This window comes from Balaenoptera physalus (genome assembly GCF_965194825.1).
Source record: "Balaenoptera physalus genome assembly, chromosome: 1".
NCBI classification, from domain to species: Eukaryota; Metazoa; Chordata; class Mammalia; order Artiodactyla; family Balaenopteridae; genus Balaenoptera; species Balaenoptera physalus.
The window spans coordinates 137,232,321-137,244,720 of NC_138882.1; the positions used below are offsets into that span (position 1 = coordinate 137,232,321).

General features: G+C 39.9%; 1 protein-coding gene and 1 long non-coding RNA gene across 3 annotated transcripts in view; one reads left to right on the plus strand and one right to left on the minus strand.

Moving 5' to 3' along the window:
• LOC309641364 (uncharacterized protein) overlaps nt 1–12,400 on the minus strand; it is a 104,503-nt gene that overhangs the window by 13,022 nt on the left and 79,081 nt on the right. The window contains exon 5 of one of the 2 annotated variants that reach the window (XM_082421262.1): nt 7,427–7,622. The gene's annotated coding sequence lies outside the window, so the exon portion shown is untranslated. Of the gene's footprint in view, nt 1–107; nt 7,623–12,400 lie in introns of both variants that reach the window. The other variant, XM_082421264.1, reaches the window with a different exon arrangement.
• The window catches only part of LOC309641504, a 36,022-nt gene continuing 31,036 nt past the window's right edge, over nt 7,415–12,400 (plus strand). Inside the window, exon 1 of the long non-coding RNA XR_014252646.1 lies at nt 7,415–7,461. This is a non-coding gene — a long non-coding RNA (uncharacterized lncRNA). The remainder of the gene's footprint in view (nt 7,462–12,400) is intronic.

Consider the following 12,400-nt stretch of genomic DNA (forward strand, 5'->3'; position numbering starts at 1 on the left):
AACTTACTGAATGGGAGAAAATGTTTGCAAATGATATGACCTATAAGGGATTAATATCCAATACATATAAATAGCTCATACAACTCAACATCAAAAAAAAAAACAACCTGATTTAAAAATGGGCAGAAGAAGTGAATAGAAATTTTTTTTTAATTAATTAATTAATTAATTTTTGGCTGGGTAGAGTCTTCATTGCTGCGTGCCGGCTTTCTCTAGTTGCGACGAGCGTTGTGGTGCACAGGCTTCTCATTGCGGTGGCTTCTCTTGCTGCGGAGCACGGGCTCTAGGTGCACGGGCTTCAGTAGTTGTAGCACGCGGACTCAGTAGTTGTGGCTTGCAGGCTCAGTAGTTGTGGCGCACAGGCTTAGTTGCTCCACGGCATGTGGGATCTTCCTGGACCAGGGCTCGAACCCGTGTACCCTGCATTGGCAGGCGGATTCTTTTTTTTTTTTTTTAATATTTATTTATTTATTTATTTTTGGCTGTGTTGGGTCTTCGTTTCTGTGCAAGGGCTTTCTCTAGTTGCAGCAAGCGGGGGCCACTCTTCATCGTGGTGTGCGGGCCTCTCACTGTCGTGGCCCCCCCTGTTGCGGAGCACAGGCTCCAGATGCGCAGGCTCAGTAGTTGTGGCTCACGGGCCCAGCTGCTCCGCGGCATGTGGGATCCTCCCAGACCAGGGCTCGAACCCGTGTGCCCTGCATTAGCAGGCAGATTCTCAACCACTGCGCCACCAGGGAAGCCCCTATTGTGAACATTCTTGCACGTGTCTTTTGGTGGACATATGTACTCATCTTGGGATTACTGAGCAATAGAATGTCTTTAGCTTTAATAGATATTTCCAAGCAGTCTTCCAAAGTGCTATATTAATCTGCACTCCCACGAGCAATGTATGAGAGTTCCAGTTGCACAATATCCTTCCTAACAGTGGTTGTTGTCAGTCTTTTTAATTTTAGGCATTCTCTTGGGGGCTTGATGATATCTCCTTGTGGCTTTAATTTGCATTTCCCAGATGAATAATAATATTAAGCACCTTTTCATATGCATACTGGTCATTTGAATATCCACTTTTGTGAAGCATCTACTTCTAATAAAATCTGAAATGCACATACACCTTAACCTAGCACTTCCACTTCTAGGAATTATTCTACAAAAATATTCAACCTATTTCTGCAAGAAATATGTATATTGGAGCATTGCTTATAATACCAAAACACTGAAAACGATCCACGTGTTTTGTTTAGGGAAATATGAGAAACTAGGCAGCTATCTGTATAATGAAGCAAATCCATGAAAAACAGAGCTTGAACACTTTTCTTGCTCTACGGATATACAGAGTCCAGCCAGAGATTTTTCGTACTTTTTGAGGTCTACACTTCCTATATATATGACAATCTTCAAAAAAAGATAATACCTTTCCTATCAATCTCACTGATTTTTTAACAATCTGGCCACACCAGACCCTCCAGCCTCATCAGCCATCATTTTCCCTTGCTCTCTCTGATCCAGCTACAGTGGACTACTCTCAGTTTGTCAAATATATATGCTCTCTTCTACCTACGGGTCTGTCCACATACTTTTTCATTAACCTGTAAAGCTCATCTCCATCCGCTACACCTTGTCCTCATCTCCACCCAGTTAACTCCTATCCATCCCTCAATTTTAGCTAAAGTATTAGTTCTTCAGGAAGGACATCTCTGATTCCTAGACTAAGTTAGATATCCTAGTACATGATCCCACAGCTGATTTAACTGAAATATCTAACATATTTATTATTAGTTAATTAATCTGTATCTTTTCTACCAAAATAAAAGCTCCAAACATGCTTACCTTATTCAGCATTATATCCCCAGCCCCCAGCAAAATACCTATCCCAAATCAAGTACTCAGAAAATATTTATTGAAACTGATTGCAGAATTCCAAATAGGTGAAACATTACCACATTATCATTAGTTAGCTCAGTCATATTATTGAAGAAAAAAGACCCCAGAGTTAAAGAAATTAATCCCCTTAATTACTTTCATAGCTAGGAATTAGCATAGCTGAGAGAGAATATCATCAATGTTCCAGAAATCAAAGGTTATGAACCTCCTGCCATGAGTGAAGATCATCAACACTGTCCAATGATAATAACTGATATGAATCTATACAGAAACCAAATGACTGATAGTTCATCATTCTGATTATCACTTACATAGTAGCAAGAATGCTCCTCCACTATCAATGAGGTACAGAATTGCAAGGTGGTTCTTGATTGCATATCTTGTGCTCACAGTTGTTTCTTCACCATAATTGGGTATAGTGACACATCTTTCCCTGTTGCATCATTTGCTACTAACATACACCAGACTCCATATATCTTTCCAGTTCCTGTAGGATAATGTATAATTAGTTCAATCTTAAAACAAGAAAAATGTTGGTGTTCATCCACAAATGCTGTTATCAGTTCTCTCCCTCTATGTTCACCTTTTCTCCCTCAATATAATATAAAGTTGGCTCAGCCATTAACACCTGTTGCAGAAAAGCGTCTGGGCTAACAATGATTTTTCAGGCAGCCTGAATAAGTTCCTTCTACTCCATTCTCTGGCTTTAAGTTAAGCATACTTTTACACTATACTCTTAAAAAACAGAGAGACTATTTGTTGGGTGTGTGGTAGATGTGTGGTAAAAATTGGCAAGAAATTCTCCCTATCCCATTACCCACACCCTTTTGCGAAGCAACTGTGCAGTTTTTCCCATTGAGATGGAGTATTTCTCCACCCTGTAAATCTGGGCTTGGTCCTGTTACTTCCTGTGACCAATGGGATTTTAGTAAACACGATGCAACTAGAGGCCTGAAAGGTGCTTGGGTTTTGGGGCTTGCTCTCTCTTGCTACTTTTAGGAACCCTATCACCACCACCATGTGAACAAGCCTGGCAATATTCATTACCCCTGATGACAGTTAACTGCCAAACAAGTAAGTGAGGCTATATATGATTGCTAGGTGACAACACACTTGTGAGGGAGACCACTCAGACCAAATTGCTAACATACAGAAGAGTAAGCAAATAAATAATTATTGTTTTAAGCCACCAAGTTTGGGATTGTTTGCAACACAGCACAAGCTGATATAGGATTATCAGAAAGAAATAAACAGACTCAGCTGCATGTAACCCTATTTTCCCAGTCCTGGCCCTGGGGTGGAATTGTCCATGGGTCTGAGGGTATTATTCCCCTCAGAGTGACGTAGTGTTCACAGAACCTGAAAGCACAATGGCTTAGTTGTTTGCAGGCATCTTCCCAAGCCCAGCAGGAGCAAGAGAAGTGGGGTTGTTTCACAAACGTAACACCAGAGGCAAAGACATTTCTTTGGTGATACCGGTCTCTCCAACGATAGTATATTAGAAAGGGGGGAGAAGGATTATTTTTCATTAACTAATGAAGAGTAACAGAATATGCCACTTTGGCTTTGATTATTGTGAGCTGTAGGTACTTGAAAAACAGCAAATGCAGGGAGAATCTTTCTTTGAACTCCTCTTATCTGCCTAAAGACAGATCCTCCTAAAGGAACTCCCCTGTTCTAATGCCCCTCCCAGGAACTTTCATCAACCAGGGAAAGGGACTCTGATCACAGGAGAGGAGACCAGAAGTCAACACCCCACCAAGACAAACTTTGCCACAATCTATCATACCTCCTAGCTATTCTTCTGAAGGTCCATTCATCTTTCCTCTAAATCATTTACTCTCCCCTAAGAGGCCTGTATCTCCCTGACCCTTTCCCTATTCAGATGGTACTTAACTCTGAATTCTAAGCCTCCTCAGGGAGTTACTCATTTTTCCTGGGTGTCTCCCATGGGTACATGAAGTAAACATGCTAATAAACTTCTGTTTGTTTTTCTCTTGTTAATTTGTATTTTATTACAGGAGTCTCAGCCAAGAATTCAGAAAGGTAAAGGGAAAGTTATTTTTCCTCCCCTACTCTGACTAAAGGAACAAAATTTGGCAACACTCAATTGAAATATACTTCTGATTGGCTTGTATTAACTAGAAGAATAAAGCTAACTCTAAATCAGAAATTATTTCAAGGCAAAATATATTTTGTTACATGAATCCTTAATATGTCAGTATACTTTTTGCTTCTGTTTTAAGGAGGAAAAATCCGCACTAATATTAAGCAGGAAATTTTATTATACATGTTTACAATTTTTCTCCCCTATCCCTAGTACTTTTTCTGAGAATGGTTCCCTCTAGCACCTCCTCTCCCCCACAGCACTCTGCTCCTCATGGTCTTCACTCTTATTGTAACACTTCATTGCCCTCCCCCACCCATACAATATACTTTGGTGGATAGGGATAAGAACTGATTCATTCCTGATATCATATCCCTCAGCACTTAGCACAATGCCATGACAGGCATGCAATACATATCTATTGAACAAAAATGAATCTGAGAATAACAGAGCAGCAAAGGCCTGGACAAGTAGCCAGTGTTCAAAAACACTGGTTTGTAGATTGCTGTTGCTTGGAATTACTGGTCATTTCACAATGAACTCAATTGTCACATGGTCAACCAGCTTCAGTTTTTTTTTCTTAATTTTTATTAGAGTATAGTTGATTTACACGGTTGTCTTAGTTTCTGCTGTACAGCAAAGTGAATCAGTTATACATATACATATATCCACTCTTTTTTGGATTCTTTTCCCATATAGGTCATTACAGAGTATTGAGTAGAGTTCCCCGTGCTATACAGTAGGTCCTTATTAGTTACCTATTTTATCTATAGTAATGTATATATGTCAATCCCAATCACCCAATTTATCCACTCCCTTCAGTTATTTTTAAGATGTAGTTTTTAATCCTCCCTCCCTTGCCGCTTGGTTCAAGAATGGGTGTGTGACCCAAACCTAAGACAACCAGTACAGAGTATTCCCATGGCCATTGCAATAGGAAGTAAGATGACCTTATCAGAGCAAAGCTCAGGACCCTTGTGGAAAAAACTCCCTCTCTGTCCCTGGTGTGAACAAAGAGGCATGTAGCCCTTATTGCTGAGGGCAGCCATCAGGCAACCATGAAGGAAAACAGTCTGAGGATAAAGAAGATGAGGGCCAAGATAATTGAAAAGAAATATATCCATGTCCTTGATCAAACTACGTTTGATCTCATCATTACTAGTGGAATTTTTAGTTTTGTTAGCTAACATATTTCCTTTATCATTAAAGCCACTTTGGGTTATATTTTCTATTAGTTGCAACCAAAATGATCCTAAATAGTACAAACTCTAAGAGGATTACTTCAAGATCAAAATATCTGGCTATGGCCTTTCTTCTGAGATATTTCAAAGACTATCTCAAGCTTCAACTCCATCATGAAGGATTCTCAGACAACTCCAGGAGAAAGTATTATCTCCATCCAAAGACTCCAGAGTATCTCTTGTTTATGTCCTTTGTTTGTTGTGCACTGTTTTGTAATCTCTACTATATTGTTATATTGTATGATCATGTTTCTCTCATTATTTTAATACATAGCGTTCTCAATAACATTGTAATTTCATTGAGCTCGTGACCATCTTTGTATCTTGTACAACATTTTGTAGTCAGTAGACTGCTGATTAAATTCAATCAGAGGTTAAACAATTCTTTCAATTTCCTATATCAGTAGGAAAGACATACCTATGGTGTTGAAGGAAAATGTCAAAGCCAACCTATTGAGAATGTATATCTGACAACAGCACCTGAAAGCACTTTAAATGCTTGTACTAAGGACTTTACCCAATGCCACATATGACATGAAACACTCTTCCACGTTATAAAACATGACAGAGTACTGAAGCTTTACTGAGTACTAAATTTTACAGAACACTATGTATTACTGTACCAGGCAGTTCCACCTTGCCTCAGAGACTTTTCCCTTGTCTATTGTTTTTTTTTAATTTTTATTTATTTATTTATGGCTGTGTTGGGTCTTCATTTCTGCACACGGGCTTTCTCTAGTTGCAGCGAGCAGGGGCTACTCTTTGTTGCGGTGCGTGGGCTTCTCATTGGGGTGGCTTCTCTTGTTGCGGAGGACGACTCTAGGTGCGTGGGCTTCAGTACTTGTGGCTCACAGGCTTTACAGCATAGGCTCAGTAGTTGTGGCGCATGGGCTTAGTTGCTCCACAGCATGTGGGATCTTCCTGGACCAGGGCTCGAACTCGTGTCCCCTGCACTGGCAGGCGCCACTGTGCCATCAAGGAAGTCCCCCCTTGTCTACTCTTATAATCTGATGTGTCACTACTCATATTTTAGGATTAAGTTTCCCTGAATCTCTAGATTAAGGTAGATTCCCTTATTTTAAATTCTCATTACGTTCTACATATGCCCTTCATTGGATCTATGATATTTGCTATTACATTAATATCTGTTTAAATTCATCTATTCTGCTACACTATAGCGTCCACTAGAAAAAGAGCTAGAGCCATTTTACTCTCCTGTGTATTAACATTGACTAGAACACAGCTGGCAAATCCTCAATAAATACCTGTAGAATGAATTAACACTTTGGGAGATGGTTGCAGGTTAAGAATGGTCCCTCACTCAAGAACAATGCCACTGTGCCCTTCATCTCTGCCATCTTTGGTAACTGGCCAAAAAGCAAGGCTCTGTAATCCACTATTCCCTTATGTGCTATCCTTTCTATACTATCCTATACTCTTCCTCACCTCTGATTCTTCTTTCCATAGCTGTCCTACTTCTCAGTGCTCTACAAAACTCTTGATTTCATTGCAACAATCCTTTTATATTCCCAACCTAGTTACAGGATGTTCCTTCACCTTTCTAGTCTTACCAGAAACCTGAATCCCCCATGAGAACTTGTCTTCCCCTAAGTCCTCTTAAGGCTGCTTATTTTCTCACTCCAAATACCACAGAGTCCAGGTTCTCCCATATCCTTTTGTGCATTGTTACTTTTCCATACTCAGGCTGAATCACTTACCACTTTGATATCCATCTATACCACTCTCTATCCCAAATTATTGATGTCATCTACAGACGTCCTAGCTACTCTCCCTCATTAACTGAGCTCTTTGACTTTTAGTCCAGGTCTTCTTTTTATTTAACTTCTGCCTCCTTTATCTGTAATTTTAAGGTTCACATATAAAATTAATCCACAAAGCCACTGGCAATGTTGGGGACCATTTCAACACACACAATCTTTATTTACCCTCTAGTCCAATGAACCGTCTCTGTACCCATGTATGCAAATGACTCCTAGGCACCTCCACTTGGATATCCATATGTTCATTCAACAAATGTTCATTTAATTTTAGGTGCTGGGGATGCAGTGATAAACAAAATATGTAAAGTCCCTGCCCTGAAGAAGCTTACTCTAGTAGAGAAATCAACAACCAACAAGAAAATAAAGACTTGCTTCTCTTCTCAGTGAAATAATAATTGGGGCAAGAGACATCTCACCAGTGAAGTTGCCTGCATTCTAGGTAGTGTCATAGGTAAGTCACGGCTTGCTAAGGGTGACAGCTCCAGAAAGTTCTCATCATCCAGGAGTAACCTGAGTTGCTCATGTACTAGCAGTTTGTAATTAGTGCCCTTGTGTCTCAGATGTCCTTTTTCTTTCTTTGTCTGGATGCTGTCAGTAATTCTGAGTATCTGGCTTAAAAAAAAAAAAAAAAGCGTGAGAACTAATAATAGCTTTTTAAAATATATTACTACATTATACATTAATATATTACATGTTAATACATTCATTAATTTATAAATACAAGATGATTTTGTTTGGTTGATTGTGTTTTTTTACATTTTTATTTCAATGTTGAAGAGAGATGAAGAAGCCCCTGCTTGTATTTCCAGGATTATTTTTGTTTCTTTATACTTTATGGCTCTAGAGTACCCCAACTACTTGTAATTACCCTATGTAGTGCATAATATTTGTTTTACACCTCCAAATCATTGTGCATCTTGTTTCCTTTGATTGGAAGGCCCTTTTCACCCATTCTAAGCCTAAGTAATTCCTACTGTTTTGTCAAGACTCAGCTCAGCACCATTCTTTCCAGAAATACTAGGAATCTCTCTTATGTGCACTCATAAACATTTTCACATTGTATTAAAATTATGTGTTTCATCTACAAGACTGCATGCATTTATTCACTCACTCAAAAAATTTTATATCTATTACTAGACAGATGTTCATTCACCAAATATGTACTGAATGCGTACTAGGAAACAGGTACTTTTTCTTGGCGTTCAAGATACATAGTGAATAAGACAATAAATTGCCTGCCATCATGAAAGTGGCATTGTTGTGTAACATTTTGGATAACGATTAAGAGTGGGGAAAGAGCAAGTCAATGACTGGGAGTGGGTGGACTCTAATAGGTAGGGTGGTCAGAAAAGGCCCCTTCGAGAAGATGGTATTTCAGAAGAGATATCAAGTGAGGCAAAAGAAGTGCCAGGGAAAGAATCTCACTGGCAGAGAAAAGAGCAATTTTCTAGTTTCAGAGGCAGGAAGGAATTGCTGTATTGTAGGGGCAGCAAGAAGAATGTTGTAGGTGGATGGGAGTGAATAAGGCAGGAAATGGTAAAGATGAGGTTGTGTAGTCAGTAGCCAGATTGCATCACACCTCATAGGAGTTTGGATTTTATTCTGTGAGATGGAGAGTCACTGGGGGTTTTGACAAGGATAGTAATTTGATCTAATGGTTCTTAAATATTACTCTGGTGGCTGTGCAGAGAATAGATCAAAGGGGAGCAAACAAGGAAGCTGAGTGGCCAGACATGATACCCAGTACTAGGGATGCAACGATGGGCAAGAAAGAGACTTAACAGAGAGCCACACAGGAGAGTGATAAGGAATATAGACTCCAGCAAGTCTACGTGAGTTTGAACCCTGGCTCCTCCATCTTATGCTCTGTGACCTTGGGCAATTTTTTTTCCAGCTTTTGCTGTATTTCCAGTCTTTATTATGCTGTACTTTTAAAAAAATTTATGTATTTTATTTATTTATTTTTGACTGTGTTGGGTCTCTGTTGCTGTTCAGGGGCTTTCTCTAGTTGCGGCGAGTGGGGGCCACTCTTCATTGCAGTGTGCAGGCTTCTCATTGATGTGGCTTCTCTTGTTGAGGAGCACAGGCTCCAGGCACCCGGGCTCAGTATCTATGGTGCAAGGGCTTAGTTGCTTCACAGCATGTGGGATCTTCCCAGACCAGGGCTCAAACCCGTGTCCCCTGCATTGGCAGGCGGGTTCTTAACCACTGGACCACCAGGGAAGTCCCTATTATGTTGTACTTTTCCGACCAATACCTTCAGTCCCAAGTTGATAATGACCATCCTTGTCTTGTTCCTCATCTTAATGGGAATGTTTTCAGCATTTCACTATTAAGAATTATATTTGTGGTATTTTTTCTTTTCATTTTTTGAGAATGTCTATTATCAGGTTATGAAAGTTTCCTTTCACTCCTAGTTTGGGAAAAATTTCTTGGGCTATTTATTTAATGTCTCTGTGCTTCAGTTTCTTTGTATATAAAAATAGGGATAATGATAGTAATAAGTACTTATCTCCTAGGGTTGCTGTAAAGATTAAATAAGTTAATACATGTTTAGTGCTTACACCCAGAATCTGGCACAAAATAAATTCAGTATAAATGTTAGCTATAAGCATTACAGACTGTGAGGAGGTTAGATATTCCAGATGGCACTGGAACTGATCATTTATAAAAGCAACAGTGAGTGTTAGTACAAGGTGCTAGGGAAGCTCGTAGGAAGAGTTCCTACCTAGTCCTGGGTAGTCAGCAGAGTGGTTGGGCACATAGTAGGTGCACAAATAAATACTTATTGTGGTCAAATTTTATGGCCTTTCATTTTCAGATAAATCTTTTGGGTATCAGTTTTAATTCCATAAAGTACTATTACTGGTATACAAGAGTCATTAATCTCTATGTTTATTTGCTACAGTAGAATTCATCTCCACTTTTAAGTATTTTTAATTAGTATTTCCTCTTAGGATCTTATTAGTCATTTAAGCCTAGTTATTCTCCTACGAAAAAAGTTACTACTTGATAACAAATAGATACTGAGGAAGATACAATAGCTCTACAGGTTACAAAGTTAGAATCTGCACCAATGGTTTCCTATACGTTCCCCCACCTTTAGCCTGAAAGCACCATTGCCTTCCCTAATTTATTAGCAATGAGTTGTTACAGCACAAAAGTAGCGTCCAGATTATGTATGGAAATAAAATGAACTAAAGAAAATGGCCTTGTAAGAAAATGTAGTGAATGACTCTGTGTAATTACTAAAATACCACCATAGGAGGGCCCAGTGTCTTTCCTTGAGTGTGGTGTGTGTTCTTTGGAAGAAAGACCTCTAAGCCTCCTGACTCGCAAGGACAAGCACATAAAGGAGATGAATCACTTTCCAGTTTTCATCAGTGAATCACGGTTGAGATCACCACTACTTAATTTGAGCTTTTCAAATGTATGAGTCACCACACAAGTCTCTGCATTCTAAATTAGAATGAGAACAGATTTCGTGATGTTCGGTCAAGTAGCTCTTAAGGGGTCTTTCTTCCTGGAACCAGGGCAGTTTGCGTGGACTCGAGGAATGGGGATAGTACATCATATGTATTCCAAACAGCCAGTTCAGGCCTAAATACGCTCTCCCAGCAGCTCTCCGGTAACTGGCTCAATAGAAGTCAGGGGATAAAGAGAACTCTGTCAACGGTATCAACAGTACATGTAAGAGCTCTGCTAGAACCACAGGATCCAGAGACAATCTCAGGCATGGGAATCCTACCAACCAAATTCAGGTATTTCCTTCTTTTATTAAAGATGTTAGTGCTTACTCACACTTGCCTCCTCTAATCCAAGGCATGCTGTCATCCACCCCAGGAGTCCCCATAATCACAGGGATGACTCCCTGGATTCCTCCGTCTGTGACTTCTTTGACCTCCTGACTGCTAATGACCTTCACCTCACATGTCCCTCCCCCATCTCTCATCTCACATCACTCACTCCCACGTCCATCCTGGATTGCTACATATGCTCCTGTTCCATCTCTTAAGGCTTAAATTCAAACTCTCCACTCACTGCAGACTTCCTTCCATCTCTCTCATTCAATTACTGCCACAGTATTATTTCTTCAACTTCATCATGACTTCCAGATACCCTCTGATTCCTCTCAATAGCAGCCCCTCTTGTCTTCACCACTTCTTCAATAATATAGTTGCTACAGCAGTAGTAATTACAATAACAAGTAAGTAATAGCAATTAACAACAATGACTAGCATTTATTGAGTTCTTAGTTTATTCCAAGCACTGTATTAAGCATTTTCGTGCCTTACATCATTTAATTCTCAGGACTACTCTGTGGACTAGGTGTAAAGGGCCTTAGTCAAGCCTTCCATTCTGAGCCCTCTCTAGGTCTCGAACTGAATACATATACACTGCTCATCATTACAATGTATCTGCACACAAGAGATGCACAGCCATCACTCTAAAACCTAGGACAATGTAGCAGGATGGCACTATGGCTTAGTAAGGGATTATACCTGGAACCTATGTTGTTTAGATACAGGTAATGGGACTTGCCAAAGGAAGTTTTTTCAGCCTTATAAAGTAATTATACTAGAGTTTGGGTGTGACATATTATGGAATATAAGAGACTTGGTAAGCTCCCCCTCAGGGCTTCCTGCAACCTGGCAGGATCTCATCCTAGACAGGTGAAACACCATCACCACCAAAGTAGGCAGTTCTGTGAAGAACTAGGGAAACGAGATGCTACACTTACTTCACATATATTAGGTGAGATATCTGGGCATCCTTTGCTTAAAATGTATCCTTTGCTCTTATAACATCCATACATTTATGTATTAGAGTTTGCCAAGCCTCCAGCCTGAATACCTTATACAGATAAGTTGTTATCCCCATTTTACAGATAAATAGCCTAGATTTTATCAGTGCAACCACTCTCTTGCTGACAGTTTCAATCCCTTTCCCAATAGTAATTTCATTGCACCTACTTGTCCAAACCTCTATCTAGACCAGATTTTTCTCCTGACTTGTAGAACAATATCGGCAACTTCCTGCTTAACGTTTCCCCTTGGTGTCCCACGTATATCGCACACTCAACATGTCCAAAACTGAGCTCAGCTCCTCCCCAAAACTGTTCTTCTTCTCGGTGCCCATCTTTTTGACGGATGCAACTAGTTACCCAGCCTCACAAGCCAAATAACTGGACATTAACCTGTGTTCTTCTCCTTCCTCACAGTCCAGGTGCAAACACACACATGTTGCTCTTACCCCTATTACCTCTCAAGTCCATATAATCCTCTTCATTCCCACCATCACTCAGTTCAGGTACCTCTAACCTGGGAGAATTTGGTCTGATGTCCCTGCAATTTGATCTTTTCCCTACAATTCATCTCCACACTGCAAAC